Here is a 12,619-nt window from a genome sequence, read left to right as displayed (position 1 = left end):
CCACTTTGAAAAGAATATTTTGTTTGATTCTTTACAAGTGATAAATAGACCCTTCGCATCTTCTTTTCATGTAGTACAGGACCTTATTTCATGGTATAATGCCGCCCACCCTCAGCCTGAGTCTTCCCACTTCAATTAATCCAAACAATGCAATCCAAACAATACAATCCTTGGCAGACACGCCCGGAGACTTGTTTCCATTAGGATTCTAGGCCCTACCACCAGACTATGCATTTAACCACTAAGCTATGTGGAGTTTCAAAACTATTAGTTTAGAGCAGTAGTTCTGACCTGGGGACACTTTGGACAATATCTGAAGACATTTTAAGCTTGAGCTGTCCTTTGTGACATCTCAGGAAAGTCTCTGCCAACTTTGCACATCCTACCTCTATTCAGATAAGCCCCTCCACAGGCTGACCACCTCAGTAACAACATCCTCACCCAGATCTGGATCTGAAGCAAATGTTCACATAACTCCTTCTATTATCTCAGTAAAACTACTTAGCCCATTTGAGGCCATGATGTAACTTTGAATCTAACCAAGCCTGCAATTAATTAGTGCCTAATGAAAATCCTCCCCACTTATTCAAAAATAAAATGGAAAGGGGAAGTTAAAGCAAAACCAGGAAGAAACAAATGGCCTCTAGACCTCTGATTGGCCATTATCTGTAAATATCATGCTGTCTACAGCCTAAGAAAAAAGTCAAATACATGAATATTTTCTTTCATTAGAATCTCCAATATGGCTACAGTGGACAACAAAGTTAAGGGAATGCCTTTGTTTCTTGAGTTGTTTGACATAATTTGCTTTGTGTGCTTTCACAGTGAGCTGTTGTTGCTTGTGCAAATCAAGGCTACTCGGTTTTATGTGTCAAGTTTTCTCTGCTGACATTATAGCCAGACAATATGAATATAAACTCAGTAAAATCATGCACCAAGTGTTTTATTTTAAATACAGTAGTAATCTCTGGGGTTGGCAATCACAGAGAACATGAAGAACCTCTAATATCTAGGGTAAATGCTGATGACATTTTCACATTTTCTCCCATTTGTTTTCTAAAGTTTTGATTTCTAATTAAAATTGATAAGGAAGAGCCTGGTATGGTAACAGGACTGAGGCCAGAAATGGGTAGTGAGAATTTTAGAATTAAAAGGGGGACATTTATAAATGTGAATGTTCCCCATTTAAAGAGATAGGAAACCCCTTCTAAGAAAATCAGAATTCAACAAACCCAAATGTGAATTTGCCATTGCCAAACCCAGTCTCCAGGTGGTTTTTCTTTTCCTACAGAGACAAGATTGTCAGGACGTCAAGCACCTGACTGAACTCTGCACAATGCACTGTGAATTCCAGGCCTATGTGTGTCATTCTGGCCAGCTGTTTCCAATTTAACATGCTCGTTCTCTCCAGATAGCTTTACAAATAGCTAAGCACACTTTATATGGTGACCCAACCAGGAAGGATGTGTCAGATTGCTTAGCTGCAGTCCTCCTTACAAACACTGTCTGCACAGGCACAATGTGGCCAGAGGCTTGTCCCAACCACACATTCCCACACAGTGAGCACACACTGAATCTGAATGGGCTGGTTCACTCTAATCGTCTTACAAGATCTCCAGGTAAAGTCTAGGCAACCTCATGAATAGGGAATTTTTATGGAAATGAATATTAAATTTGGAATGTAGAACCATGAAGAAATAACAGATGTAAATGAGCAAGAAGGGAAAAGAAGAGAAGCCAGGTGGTTAACGCCCTTGTGAAAAATGGAAATGGATTGCAGCACAATTGCCCTCTTGGTAGAAACAGAAATATTGTGGTCATAGGAAGAATTGGTGGCCAGCTTTGTCTTTTCCTGCCCCTATTATCCCAATTCCTTGCTACCTTACTGTCATGCTGACTCAGAGATATTACAGAATCTTATGTGTCATGGAAAAACTGTGAACTACACAACAAAAAAGTAGCCCCAACCATGAAATCACATCAGATCTGAATGGTTGTTTGTGCCTAGAAAAATGGAGGGAGGGAGGGAGGGAGGGAGGGAAGGAGGGAAGGAGGGAGGGGAGAGGGACAAACAGGAAAAGGATTGGCTACAGGAAGAAAGGCTGATGCATAGAATGGTGATTAGCTATCAAAATTCTCAGAAAGTGCACAAAGTTCAGTTTCATAAATAAATCAGCACTGAACCATCCAGCTACAATTAAATCTGCATTAGATCCCATAAATTTTAAAAGCTTTCAGGTCATCCAGGGTAGGCAAACACACACATGCTACTACTGTAAAGTCAGCGTGCACCAGCTCCACGGGTTCTCTATATGATTTAAGATAAGGGTTCTTAAACCAGGCGGGGGTGGCGCACACCTTTAATCCCAGCACTTGGAGGCAGAGCCAGGCAGATCTCTGTGAGTTCGAGGCCAGCCTGGGCTACAAAGTGAGTTCCAGGAAAGGCGCAAAGCTACACAGAGAAACCCTGTCTCGATAAAACCAAAAAAAAAAAAAAAAAAAAAAAAAAAAAAAAAAAAAAAAAAGACAGAAAAGGGAAAGAGAGAGAGAGAGAGAGAGAGAGAGAGAGAGAGAGAGAGAGAGAGAAGAATTCTTTCATCTGTAAAACCATCCAATGACATTTTTAACAGCTCAGACTGAAAAACATTATAAATTTGAAGCTATAATCTGAGTTCTCAAAACAAAAATATCCTGTCTATGCAAGAGTTCCTTGGAGACCAAAATAAGGATAGAACCAAACATGACTGGCCAAAAAAAAAGTTAATGAAATAATTCATTATTCCTAATGATGTTCTGCTGTGTTTGTAGACTGGAGCTCAGCATAATTGTTGTCAGAGAGGCTCCATCCAGCCAACTTATAGGAGCAGATACAGAGACCCACAGTCAAAGATTAGGCAAAGCTCAGAGAATCCCACTGAAGAGGGGAAGAAGGATTACACCACAAGAACATGGCCCACAGAATCAACTAGCCAGGGTTCAGAGGGGCCTGAAGGGATAATCAGGGAGCTTGTATGGGTCCAACAGACCTAGGTCCGCTACATAAATGTTATGGTTGAATAGCTTGGTGTTCTTGTGGAACTTCTAACACTAGGAATGAGGGCTGTCTCTGACTCTTTTGCCTACTTTTGAGGGACATTTTTTTCTCCTATCGGGTTGCCTCATCTGGCCTTGATATGAGGGTATGTGCCTCGTCTTAATGTAACATGATTCACCATTTTTGGTTGACACTCCTGGGAAACCTGCTCCTTTCTGAAGGAAAATGGAGGAGAAGTGATCTGGGGGAGAGAGGAGGTGGGGAGAGAGGGAGGAGAGGAGGGAGGGGAAACTGCATTTAGGATGTAATATATGAGGGAAGAGTAAATGGATTAATTAATTAATTAATTAAAGAACTAAGAAGGAAGAAACCAAAGTAAATTAACTTTACAACTTATTCATGATTTGTTCTCCAATGTCCTTTCATGTGAAAAGAGAATTCTTGAACTATTTGTAAAAGGGAAGAAAAGGAATAGGAAGAGGAAAAGTGGATTTTATCATAGTTCCACTTGGTCTAAGACTAAAGGATGTGATGAATTATTAGTCTGTATGGCAGCAAAAGTGAAGGGATTATTTACATAATTGGTATTTCCAGGTCATCCAATAAGTTCTATGTAAACCTCAATCTGGCTGAAATCAGCTTATCCATAAAATGAGCCTAACAATACTGTCTATAAAAAAACACTTAAAACTCCTGGTAGATGGTGGAAGTAATTATATGTACTCTGTGATAATGCTCCACTTGTGCACAGTTGGCCGCTTCTTTCAGATGTTAACGCACTGAATCATTTCCAAACCTGAAAGCTTAAGCAGACCCCTAGGTAAGGCACATCAACCTTGGTGAAGTGTTAAATTTGCACGTGTGAGTGATTAGAGTGTAATTTAAAGCAGTATTCCCTGAGCAAATCTGAGATGTATTGGGCTTGGAAATCTTTACTTTATAGTAAATTATGATAAACTAAAAGTACAAAAGATAGACAGAATTAAGGACTTTAAATAAGGCAGGAACATGCCATTGTAGTTAATTCTCAGCAAGCAGATTATGACAAACATAATTGTCTTCATCAAGATGTACTTTAAGAGGTAGCATCAGAAATGCATTACAAGTCCAAATTGCCACCATCAAAAACAGATTTTACTTTATAGCACTTGAATTCTAATTTATATATAATTACATTCAAAATAAATATTTAGAAAATCAGTGTAAAATATTGATTATATTTCTTGAATCCAATTTTATAATGTGTGTATGTATTTATTCTAAAATAAATATTTTAAAAGCCATTTTACAAATTATCCTATGGGTTCAACTTAGAGGCTAAAAATGATTTAAAAAAATTAGAGGACACAGGAAGAGAAAGATCTGGAAGTTACAATATTTTAACAGTCAGATATTGATGTAGAGGACAGAAGAAGCTCTGAGTGAATGAAGTCCTGAGTGAATATGTTCATTGTAGACATGAGCACAGCCATGACAAGGACCAAGGCCTCAGACTCACAGGAAATTGGCAAAGCCTTTTCCCATGTGGGTCAGGTTTGGAACTGGCAAAGGCTTCTTCCTCCGGTCCCACTATGAGTGTTTACTGTGGATTGATCAATGTGTGTAAAAGCTATCAACTGTGGCTTCTTCCTCCCAAAAACTGTGCAGGAGAATAAAGCTGGGAAGTGGAAGGCTGAGTCAGAGAGACACTGCCAGCCGCCATGATGACAAACAGCATGGGAAGATACCGGTAAGCCACGAGCCATGTGGCAAGGTATAGATTAATGGAAATGGATTAATTTAAGCTGTAAGAACAGTTAGCAAGAAGCCTGCCATGGCCATACAGCTTGTAACCAATATAAGTCTCTGTGTTTACTTGGTCGGGTCTGAACGGCTGTGGGACTGGCAGGTGAGAGAGATTTGTCCTGACTGTGGGCCAGGCAGGAAAACTCTAGCTACAAATGGCGTCCAACTTGGTGGCAAGAGTTTCCACCTAAAAACTGAGAAAAAAGTTTCTAAAATGGAGCTAAAAACAGTTCCTAATTGTCTCTCTCAAATGAGCGGCAGCTGCTGGTTTGAGCTCCTTGTGGGTTTCTGGTGTGCACGCTCGACCTGCAGTTTGGCGGGAATGAGGTCTCTGCAAGTGGCACATTAAGCTGCGTGGTGGATTTAGCCTTTACTAGTACAAAACAAAACAAAAGAGGTTTCTGGGCTACACACTGCTTGGATAAAAGCATAGACCCACGATAGCTCCCAGAGCCGGTGGTAAAGTACCACGGCCATGTTGGGAAGCTGAGGTGGGCAGAGCCAGCAGCCACAGCTGCTGCAGTTTAAGGCAATAGATTCACAATAAGACAGATTCAGATGTAATAGTTTACAATGTGTGTAAAAGATACGTAGGCTTAAAAGAGATAAAAAAAAGGTGATATATAGAGTTATAGAAACAAATACATAGTTTTAAAAAATAAAGTCTTTAAAGAGACAGTAAAATTAATATAAAAAATAAGCCACGTGAAGATGAATATTACACAGAGAATCTGGATTGTGTTGTCTTTGGGATTCTTAACTGCAGAGAGATATTTGATTGCAAAGGAAGCTGAGTTAAACCAATATGTATACTTTAAAGATACCTTGACTTCAAAATTTGGATATAAGGATATGTTGCTTTGGAAAAGAGTTTTTGTTTCCACAGAAAGCCAGAGGCTATGGATTTGTTCCAGATTAAGATACATCAGGTTTGACCAGCCAAGACCCCCTGAAAGGTCTCCGATGACACCATGGCCCAGATGATCCAACATCCAGAATGGTTTGAAGGCATCTGGCTCAGACGATACAGCCTCATGGACTATTCCATAATTCTAAAATTTTCTTTGTTTCCCCATAAGATACAGCGCCCCCCTCCAGCAGGAAGTAGTAAGAGAAGCTACGCCCAAATTCCTAAATTATATGTAATTTTACTTTGTTAAGGTTAAAACCTTCCTTTTTGAAAAAAAAAGGGGGAAGTGCTGTGGGATGTTCTATATGGCAAATGTGTTGCTAATTAGTCAATAAATAAAACACTGATTGGCCATTGGCTAGGCAGGAAATATAGGCGGGACAAGGAGGAGAATAAAGCTGGGAAGTGGAAGGCTGAGTCAGAGAGACACTGCCAGCCGCCATGATGACAAACAGCATGGGAAGATACCGGTAAGCCACGAGCCATGTGGCAAGGTATAGATTTATAGAAATGGATTAATTTAAGCTGTAAGAACAGTTAGCAAGAAGCCTGCCATGGCCATACAGTTTGTAACCAATATAAGTCTCTGTGTTTACTTGGTCGGGTCTGAACGGCTGTGGGACTGGCAGGTGAGAGAGATTTGTCCTGACTGTGGGCCAGGCAGGAAAACTTAAGCTACACCTACAGAGACCTCCTACCAAGAATGGTTAAACACACACACACACACACACACACACACACACACACACCACGATGGTGATAACCCTCTGAAACACTAGCCTCCCCAATAAGCCTTTTTTCTATAAGTTGTTTTGGTCACAAAGTCTTATCACAGCAATAGAAAAGGAAATAAAAGAGCAAGCTATACCTAAGTGTGCAATAGTGATACTTGTACCTCAGGGATAACCAACAACTACCTTACTGAACTTAAGGTACACTCAATAGGAGTGAATTCATTGCTGCTTCTATAAACCCCCCCAACTATCCCTGGCCAATGAGGTCATGAACCTCAGAGAACAACCTACTACTGCTTCGTTTCTAAACCTACATAATTCCCAACTGTACTCTAAATATCATCCTTACATCCAAAGACAAGTATAGCTCTTATCTCTCAGAAAAGAAGTTTCATTTTGCAGAAGCTAGAGTCCAACATAGAAATCCACAACTGGTCAAATGTAGAAAACAATTGACTGTGGGGTGTCCATCTCCAATTGCTACATCTACAACACAATCCTGTCACCTAAGGCTCAGAGAATATCATGGAAGAAGAGACAGAAAGATTATAAAAAACCGAACTAGGAAATCAACTATGAGAGTGTGTCTTCTCTATATGACAGGGAGCTGCACCCATAAAATCTTAGCAATGTGGTCACCTAAACAAAAATTATACAATGACAATACCAGTAGACAACCAACATGGTTGTGGAAAAAAATCTCTCAAAGTTCTACCCGTAGATGAAGAGTTACAAGTATTTAATGACTACTAGAAGGGGAGAACAAGTCTTCTCTGAGGACAAGGCTCTGAGTGATTGTCTAATTCCAAGCAGCCATCCCTAAACTTGTATACATAAGAGCACTAAATGGACACAGCAGAGAATATTTATATATGCACGTTGTTTTAGTTTGCTTTCTATTGCTGTGACTAAACATCATCACCAAAAGCAACTTAGGGAAGAAGAGCTTTGTTTGGCTTACACTTCCACGTCACAGTCCATCACTGAGAAAAATCAGTGTAGGAACTAAAGCAGGATCCTAGAGGCTCCTAGAGCAGGAACTGAACAGAAACATGGAGGAACATTGCTTACTGGCTTGATCCTCATGGCTTTCTAAGCCTGCTTTCTTATACAGACCAAGACCGCCCACCCAGGGGTAGCACTGCTCCAGTGGGCTGAGCCCTCCCATGTCAATCATTAATCCAAAAAATGCCATGTGACTTACATACTGGCAAAATGATGAAGGAATCAATTGTGGGAGGTTTCTCTTCCCTGATAACTACAGCTTGTGTCAAGTTGACAAAATACAAATCAGAATGTGTGTGTGTGTGTGTGTGTGTGTGTGTGTGTGTGTGTGTGTGTGTAAAACAATAACAATTAAAGAAGAAGGGGTCATGAAGTTGAAACAACAGGGGAAAATCTGGAGGGGGAAGAAAGTGTGGGATGGAATTGGTGTAAATATAATACTAATATATGGAATTCTCAAAAACCAATAGTAAAATAAATGTTCCTTTTTAAAAAATGTAGAATTAGTCCCTGTCCCAGGGACTCACAAGAGAAGTCTCTGTAATTAACAAATAATAGGGACCTTTTTTATATTTCTGCTTGAAAATTTCTGCTTGAAAATTTAATCAAATCCTCCTAATAATGAAATCAGTTCCTCAGAAAGCAAAAGATGTTCACATTTACTAAAAATATGGCTCCACTTTATTGCTCTTCAAGAATTTCATATATGTACATAATGTGTTATGGTCACATCCACTCCTCCATTTCCTCCCTCTAAATCCATTTTACTATCTCAATGTCCTGTGTGTTCTCTCTCTCTCTCTCTCTCTCTCTCTCTCTCTCTCTCTCTCTCTCTCTCTCTCTCCCTCCCTTCTTTACTTTTCTCTTTTTGGTATTGACTTAATCCAATTAGTGTTGCCCATATGCACATGGATGTGGGACTACCCACTGGAGCATGGGCAACTTATAAGGGGTAACACCAGAGAAAAATTACTCTCTCCCTCAACCACCACCAAATGCAGTAACGCCTCACATAGGGGTAGAACTACCCACTAACCATGCTGCGATTTTGACTGGCTAAATCCTGTGCTGGTAACCATGACTACTAATCATGTCATGTCCCAAAGACACCATTTCACATCATTCCTCCCATTCTCCGGCTCTTACATTCATTTTATTTATTTATCTCTATTTTGTGTCTATGGGTGTTTTGTTTGCATATACCTATGTGATTTACATGTGTGCCGTGAGCCTGAGGAGTCAGAAGAGGCTGTCAGATTCCAGGAGACAGGCTTTAGAGATGGTTGTGAGCTACCATGTGGGTGCTCCAAAGCACTAATCCATCTCTCTAGCCCCAACCTCTTACATTCTTTACACCCCATCTTCTATAACACACCCTGAACCTTATTTGGGAGGTTGATACAGGTATCTCATTTAGAGCTGAACACTCCTAGACACCTTATTCTCATCACTTAAGCCAGTTATGAGTCTCTGCATTAACTGCTGCCCACTGCAAAAAGAAGCTTCTTTGATTGAGGTTGAGAACACTCTAGATGAATACTTAGACATGTATAAAGATAAGTGCTGTAAAGGCAGTTTGACAACAGGACCGTTTATCAAAATAAATTAGTAGGTTTCCCCCTAGGGCCTATAACCACTCTGACCACGGGCTTCTGACAAGGTTTACACTATCAGGGATGCATTTCCTCATGTGTAGCAGGCCTGGAATGCAGGAAGAGAGCAATTGGTCACCCATAACAGTTGTTGCCACTATTGCACCCATGCAGTAAGTGGAAATGTTGTCTAAGTAGTTATCAGTTTGCATCGTTCAGGGAGCAGTGACCGAAAACACACTGCGCATGTTCATACAGATGCATGTCTTTAAACATTTTGAATTTGGGGTTGGTTAAATCTGTGAATCTAGAGCCTGTGAATGCAGAAAGCCTACAGTACTCATTTCCCCCCACTTTGTATAGAGGTATAAGTGATAATATGACATGAATCTGACCAAGTAAATTGAAGAAGAAAAGTATGGGGGTGGAAACGATGACTACTAGAAAAAGTTTGTTTTCCAACTAAATGGCTACACGTAACTACTGCTGTCACCCCTTTATTCTGCTTTGACAGCAGGAAGGAAGTCCTGACCCAAGAAAGCCCAATGCCATGCAGTTAAGAAGCCCACAGGCAAAGCAGCATCCCAGGACAATGATGAACATCTGAGCCACTGCTGATGTCACCAAGCCAAGGCACCAGCACAGAGCTACTTCCCTCCAGACTTCTTCCCATGTGGAAAACCTTTGCTTCCTATCTTAGCTGTATTGCTTGACACTAAACAACAGTGCATAAGCTTGCACATCAGGAAATTCAAGGGAAAACCCAAACTGGAGCATCTGCTGGTGGCCTTCTTGTGACCCATCAGTATGCTCCCCTGATCTCATTGTCCCCATCAACATTTCTTACCTATTCACAGATATCAACAATCCCCTTTCTACAATTATTGTGGGATTATCTGTCTTTTTGTTACATATCGACCAATGTTGGCCTCAAACCACAACATTTGTTCTGTGATTAAAATAAATAAATAAATAAAGATAAATCATGTGATAGCAATAGATAAAAAGATATGAAGACTGTTTAGTAAACTATCATAGACTTGGAATGACATAGATAAAAATGTGTTAGACCAATGGTTCTCAACCTTCCTAATGCTGCGACCCAGTTCCTCATGTTGTGGTAACCCCCAACCATAAAGTTGTTTTCATCGATACTTCGTAATTATAATTTTGCTACTGTTGTAAATCATAATGTAAGTATCTAACAAGCAGGTTATCTGATATGTGACCCCTGTGAAAAGGTTGGTTGACCCCAGTGGAGTCACAACTCACAGATTGAGAACCACTGCATTAGAAAAAAAGGATACCTACAAAAGGGTAAAATAATAGCTTGCTCTTGTATATATCGAGGTGGAACTCTACCTTAAACATTTACATGTTTCAGGCAGTGGCAGGAGACTTTACAAATGCTAGCACACTGAGGAGCTGAAGAGTGTATAGTCAAGGAAGCAGAAGGGCAGTAAAGTCCAACTCAGGCAGAAAAAAAAAATTTAAGCTGGAAATGCACCTCAGGATTAAGAGACTGGGAAACCTAGAGGATGGATTATAACATCTGAGGACAAAGAGGATCCCAAACTGCAGATAAATTTACTCTTTAAATCCCCAGGATCCCTGCAAGGATTCTGAAAATACCCTGCATGCTTCCTTCAAGATAGATAGACATTAGCATTATGCAAGTGGGGAAATTAAAATGAGACAAAGCAAAACAAAATGAAAGGGAGACTTTCCAAAATGTTGGCCAGAAAATGAGGGCTTATAGAACTAAATCCAAGAGACATGAAATATATGTGCTTGCTCTAGTGTGTTTCTCTGGATCTGTGATAAAGCACTGACCAAACCAGCTTAGGGGAGGGAAGGGTTCATTTGGCTTACACTTCCATGTTACAGTTCATCATCAAGAAAAGTCAGAGCAGGAGCCTAAAGCAGAGGCCAGGAAAGAATGCTGCTGCTTCCTGAATTGAGCTCCGTAGCTTGCTTGACTTTGCTTTCTTAAAACTATCCAGGACCAGCTGCCCAAGGGTGGCCCACAGTGGGCTGGGCCCTTTCACATCCATCATTAATCAAGAAAATGCCTCACTGACTTGTCCACACATGGACCAAGCAGTCTAACAGAGGCAACTCTTCAGTGGAGGCTCCTGAACCAACAAAAAACTAACCAACATAGCATAGTCCTCTTTCAGGAAAAAAAGACTAAAATCTCTCCAGAAGTCAATATTGGACCTCAAAGGAGACATGTTAATGTAATTGTGACAAACAGGCAGTGTTTACCGCCATAACTCAAAGAAAGGCACCGCAACATTGCTCCTGAAGCAGGGAGCTGCAAGGCAGCAGGAAGGACTATCTCTTGCTTTTTGTGCAGTTCTGAAATCAAGCAAAGCAAAGCATAAACCAGGTTCCCTCTGCTCAATGCCTGCCTCCCCTGGGACTTACTCTCTGTACCCTCTCCTTGAGAAAATCTAAGAAATCACCAAGAAGGAAGCAAACTTCAGTAACAAAAATTCCAAATTCTTAGTTTTCTTTGTTCTTGGTCTGTCTTGATATGTAGAAAATGAAGTCAGGATGGCCTTACTTATGACCTTATGTTAACTTGGAAAAAAGACACTTTCATTTGCATGACGGCCAGTTAAGCAGTTAGCCCATACAATCATCTTACAGATTATCTCATAGCTGTCTCATAGGTAACAACCGCTCTCCCTACCTGAGAAATGAGAATCAGGATGGAGAGCTTGCACACCTTGCAGAAGAGACAGCAGGGTCCACCAAGACTCCGTTTAGCTGTGCTGTCTGTCACAGAGTCCTCCTTCTGAAGCCGTTCTTCCAGTGGAATCTCCATCTTTGTGGTCATTCCAACTATTCCAGAAAAAAAAAAAGAAAGAAAAAAATGAAACAAACACTGAAGACAGAACAAATTACATGTGACAATGTGTCACCAGTTGGTAATTCCACAACAAATAGCTGTAGGAAGTTATTCTTAATACTTGCACTGATTTACTTTGAAATGGTCATATTTTATGAACAGTCTTAACGCCTTGGATGAAGCCACTGTTTGTGACATTAGCTCCTAGGTCAGCACTTGCATAGTGCATTTCTTCTGCTAACCTGCGCTCCAAAAGCAGAGTACCCTCAGCAGTTAAGTCCTCACCTGTTGAGTCAAGATTGTTATTACATCTTCGGTAGAGAGAAGAAAAATTGTCTTGGAATGCCATCTTCTTTCTATTTTTAAAGACTTTATTTTAAATTGTCTATATACGGGGTAAGGGAGTTATGCACATAAATGCAGTGTCCAACGAGACCAGAAGAGGGTGTAAGATTCTTTAGAAGTGGCATTAAAGGAGGTTGTGAGCCACCTGACATGGGTGCTGGTACTGGAGTAAGGGTCGAACCTGTAGAAGATGAACAATAGGAGGAAGACACCTGGGGACATATTGGGATTTGGTCTCTCTCTCCACTTCCTCTTAGGTTCCTGAGCACTATGAGTTAAACAGAATTTCTGCTATGGGTTCCTGCCATGTGTACTATATGCCAAACATCCTGAGCCAACCATTAAATGAAGCCTTTG

The 12,619-nt window shown here is 40.5% G+C and overlaps 1 long non-coding RNA gene across 1 annotated transcript in view; it reads left to right on the top strand.

Moving 5' to 3' along the window:
• LOC131913566 (uncharacterized) overlaps nucleotides 1-5,969 on the top strand; it is a 34,469-nt gene extending 28,500 nt beyond the window's left edge. The window contains exon 6 of the long non-coding RNA XR_009379919.1: nucleotides 5,706-5,969. This is a non-coding gene — a long non-coding RNA (uncharacterized LOC131913566). The remainder of the gene's footprint in view (nucleotides 1-5,705) is intronic.
• The last annotated feature ends 6,650 nt before the right edge of the window (nucleotides 5,970-12,619 follow it).

The sequence above is a fragment of the Peromyscus eremicus genome, chromosome 6 (assembly GCF_949786415.1).
Source record: "Peromyscus eremicus chromosome 6, PerEre_H2_v1, whole genome shotgun sequence".
Classification (NCBI taxonomy): domain Eukaryota; kingdom Metazoa; phylum Chordata; class Mammalia; order Rodentia; family Cricetidae; genus Peromyscus; species Peromyscus eremicus.
Note: the sequence above shows the minus strand (reverse complement) of the source record. Positions and strands in the feature narration are given on the sequence as shown.